Here is a 4,245-nt window from a genome sequence, read left to right as displayed (position 1 = left end):
CTGCCATCACATGGTGGGCCAGGCTGGCTGGCCTTCATATTATGTCTCAGATTTGCGAAGTTGACTTGTTGGTAAAAACATCATTTGCTTAAAAATGGGAGTCCCCCCCCCACACCCCCCACCCCCAAGGGTGTTGACTGGGTCAGACGAGAAAAAGCACATTCTCAGCAGAGAGCTCTGTAAATCTGGCACGTGGCCCTCTGCTCCCCACCCTCTGTTGTAAGTGTATAATGATCTCCAGCGGGGCGGGGCTTCCTCTCTCTGCTTCCCCTTCTACCACTGCCTTAGTCATCTCTGGCTGCTGGAAGAGAATACTGTCGACTGGATCGCTTCAACACATCTTTCCCACAGCTCTGGAGCCTGGAAGTAAGGGACCAGGGTTTGGTCTGGTTCTTGGTGAAGGCTCTCGTCCCGGTTTATAGCCAGCAAGCCATCTTCTCATTGTCTGGTTACGTAGCAGGTGTGTGTGTGTGTGTGTGTGTGTGTGTGTGTGTGTGTGTGTGTGTGTGTGTAGGAGGGAGGTTGAGGGAAGGGGAGGAGAGGGATGGGGGAGGAGGAAGGAGGAAAGAAGGGAGATGGAGGGAGAGAAATAAAGGAAGCTCTCTTGTGTCTCTTCTTATAAGGGCACTAATCTTATCATGAGGACTCTTCTCTCATGATCTAATTACCTCCCAAAGGCCTCATCTCCAACAACTACCACATTGGGGACTAGAGTTTCAACATATGAATTTGAGCAGGGAGGGGGGGCTGGGGGGGATTTACAAACATTCAGTCCATAGGAATCACCATCCTCGCTGGATGGATGGGTTGTCAGATGTGGTAGTGAGCCATCTGGGACCATGCCAACAGGAGCCACTCCTGAGGATGGTGAAGCAACAAGACAGCAGGAGATGTGACCTGCTGCCTATCCCCCAACTTCTAGTTTATTCAATGAGAAAGAAATATACTTCTGGGCCGGTTTGGCTCAGTGGATAGAGTGTCCGTCCTTGGACTGAAGGATCATGGGTTTGATTCTGGTCAAGGGCATGTATCTTGGTTTCAGGCTCGATCCCCAGCCCCAGTCAGGGCGCATGTGGAAGTCAACCAGTGGATGTGTCTCTCTCACATTGATGTTTCTTTCTCTCTGTCTCTCCCTGTCCCTTCCACGCTCTCTAAGAAGCAATGGAAAAATATCCTCGGGTGAGGATTAACAAAAAAAAGAAATACACTTCTATCTTGTTTGAGCCCCAAGCCACCATATAATATTCTAATGCCCCTCTTAATCTCATTAATATGCTGAAGTAGTAGTTCTAATAGTAACAATTATCATGGTGTGCTAAGGAGGGACACCTGTCTCCAACCTGAGGCACTGAAGTCCCGACACATATGCAAGGCTGAAGGCACCATTGGGCACCCAGGCAAAGCGAAGGCTGGATGTTCTGGGCACAGAGAACAGCATAGACACCAGCACTGAAGATGCAGACACAGGGCTGGGCAGAGACACCAGCACTGAAGATGCAGACACAGGGCTGGGGGACAGAAAGAAGTTGAGGGAGAGGGAGAAGGAAGTTGCAGAAGTGAGGCCAGTGAAGTGAGCGATGTAAAGGCCTCGCAGACCACAGTAAGGAGTTCGGATTTTCATTCCAGGGCAATGGGGAACGACTAAAGGAAAGATGATTTTTAACTGATGGTATTTGTGGTGTGGAGAATGATTGGAGATCAGAAAGAATGGAGTCAAGGAGACCTGTGAGGAGGCAGTCTCAGTAATCTGAGCAAGAAACAAAAGGGGGCCCTAGCCGATTTGGCTCAGTGGATAGAGTGTCAACTTTTGGACTAAAGGGTCCCAGGTTCAATTCTGGTCAAGGGCACATGCCCAGGTTGTAGGCTCGATCCCCAGTGGGGAGCGTGCAGGAGTCAGCCAATCAATGCTTCTCTCCCATCATTGATGTTTCTATCTCTCTCTCCCTCTCCCTCCCTTTCTGAAATTAATATAAAAGGGGCCTGGACTATGGCAGGGGCAGTGGGGATGGAGACAAGATGACAGATTTGAGCAGACTTAAATGACAGGAGGTGGGATCAGCTGATTCAACATGAAGGCAGAGGGAGAAGAGAGTTGAGAGTTAGGCCCAGGGTTCTGGCTATGAGCCTGGAAGGAGGACCGGGCCAGCCATGAAGGCAGGGCAGGGGAGGAAGAGAGGGTTTGAGGAAGAACCTGGAAGATGCTGACCTCAGTCCAGACATGCTCAGTGGAGCATGCTCAGTGGAGGAGCCTGAGAAACATCCAAATGCTGCAGGTCAGGGCGCAGCTAGATACTCAAGATCATGGCGGAGGCTGCCGTGGATTCATGCTCCATCTGGGTTTTCGAGCATTTTTAACAAATGGACCAAGCCCACTTCTGAATGGTTACTTTCGGTTGGTGATGGGGTAATCGCCATGTACAGCAGAGGAAACTGAGGCCCAGAAAGATCCAAAACCCTCACTCCACAAACTAGAGGCTTACTTCCTTAGTTTTCTCTTCTTAAAATTTAAATCTACATCATACAATTAGACTCAACCCTGGATCTTTGCAGAACTGCTCCTCTGTACCCTGAGTGTGTCCTCTAAGTCAGCCACTTACTCACCAACAGCAGCTGAGGACCCAGTAGCTGTGCCGGGACGGGCCTAGGAGCTGCGAATTCAAAAGATGAAGAAGGCAAAGTCCCACGTGAAGGACTTCTTTTACTGGACGGGCTATTCTGATTGGCGAAGACGAACCACCACCTAAAGCGAATGATAAATACTACAATGAAAACAAAGCGAGTACGATCGAGAGTGACAGGGAGACACTTTAAACTGGATGACCCAGAAAGCCTATCTGAGGGTGTGTTGTGAATAACCAGAGCCGGCCATGCAAAAATCTCCAGGAGAAGAACATGCTCGGAGGGAGGGACCTGCCGGTGCAAAGGCCAAAAGGTGAGGCTGAGCTGAGTGTGGAGGTGGTGAGAAGCCTGTGTGGCCGGAGTGGGGTGCACAGAGAGCCACAGGAGAGGGGCTCAGGGAAGGGGGTGGCAGCCAGAGCAGGGCGTCTTGCAGGTCAGAGCTCGGATTTTACCCTAAGCACCATGGGAAGTCATCAGAGGCTTCAGCAGCAGAGTCACCGCGGTGCTTGTTGACATGACCAGCGTCTCTGGCTGCTGCCTGGAGGGCAGATCTGGGCCAGGGGAGCCGGCAGGAAGCCGGGATGAAGAACACAGCTCCTTCCCGCTCTAACCCCACCTGTGCTGTCTTTCTTTGCAGTCTCCACTTCCTCGTGACAACCCTGAGAGGTAGGAGTTAATACGCCCAGATGTCAATGAGGGTCCTATTTGTATACTTTCCACAAAGCCCGCCACAGTATGGGGCTTGCAGCTGTCCCTTTAATAACATTTGATGTTTGATTAATAAGTTAAACAACCCATTGATTCCATGTCTTCAAAGAATCGGACAAATCAATTAAAAGGCCTAAAAACAAAGGCCAGACGGAGCAGCTGTTGGCCGGCCATGGTCAGTTGCTTGACCGAGAAGGCCTGTCAAGCCCAATTAATGGGGCAAAGCCAAGAGTTCCCAACGACTCAGAGTCCCCACTGGCCATGGCTCTCTGTCGCCAGTGTTCAGCCGCGTCTCTGTCCTTTCAGGAATCTGAAGGAAATTAAAACACCCTTTTCCAAACCTAGTTATTTTCAAGTGTTCAGTGTTTGTTGCATGAGGTTGGATGTGGATCAGAAGGGCACATCACACTTTATATGCTTCCTCCCGGATTCACTCCTTGACGCAGGCCCTTAGGGCTTTCATCCCAAACGGCCTGAATCACCCAGAAGCCCGGGAAAGGTGTGGTCATACTTCCTGTCCTAGCTCCTCGGTTCCTGGGCCAGGCGGAGACATGGGCACCCACCACCGATCACTGCTACGCTCGCATAAAAGGCTCAGAGTGCCAGAGCCGCCTGGCCCCCGCAGCGCCTTCTGGGGAACCCCCACCCAGCCTGTTGAACAAATATAAGATGCCATGGCCTGATGGTCCAGGATGAACCCCGACCCAAAGGGTTTCCTACATGGAATGGCCTTTACGTTGCAACTCAGCATGAAAAGATGAGTGCAGTCAAATTTCTCCCCTGAGATTTGGAACTAGAAGCAGAGGCTGATAGTCTAAAGTGGGCCCTGGGCAAGGAGGCGAGGCAAAGTGGAGCTAGTAACTGTGGTGGGCCATGTGTGGAGGGTGCAGAGGATGGGGCGGGGGTGGGAGAGAGAGC

At 51.2% G+C, this 4,245-nt stretch overlaps 1 long non-coding RNA gene across 1 annotated transcript; it reads left to right on the top strand.

Annotated features, from left to right (window-relative positions):
- Positions 1-269: 269 nt before the first annotated feature.
- Positions 270-3,366, top strand: LOC118677417. Its single transcript, XR_004974393.1, has 3 exons — positions 270-366; positions 2,608-2,932; positions 3,257-3,366. It is a non-coding gene; the product is annotated as an uncharacterized LOC118677417 (long non-coding RNA).
- Positions 3,367-4,245: the final 879 nt, after the last annotated feature.

The sequence above is a fragment of the Myotis myotis genome, unplaced genomic scaffold (assembly GCF_014108235.1).
Source record: "Myotis myotis isolate mMyoMyo1 unplaced genomic scaffold, mMyoMyo1.p scaffold_m19_p_2, whole genome shotgun sequence".
NCBI lineage: Eukaryota > Metazoa > Chordata > Mammalia > Chiroptera > Vespertilionidae > Myotis > Myotis myotis.
The sequence above is the reverse complement of the archived record's forward strand: the minus strand, read 5'-3'. Positions and strand labels throughout refer to the sequence as shown.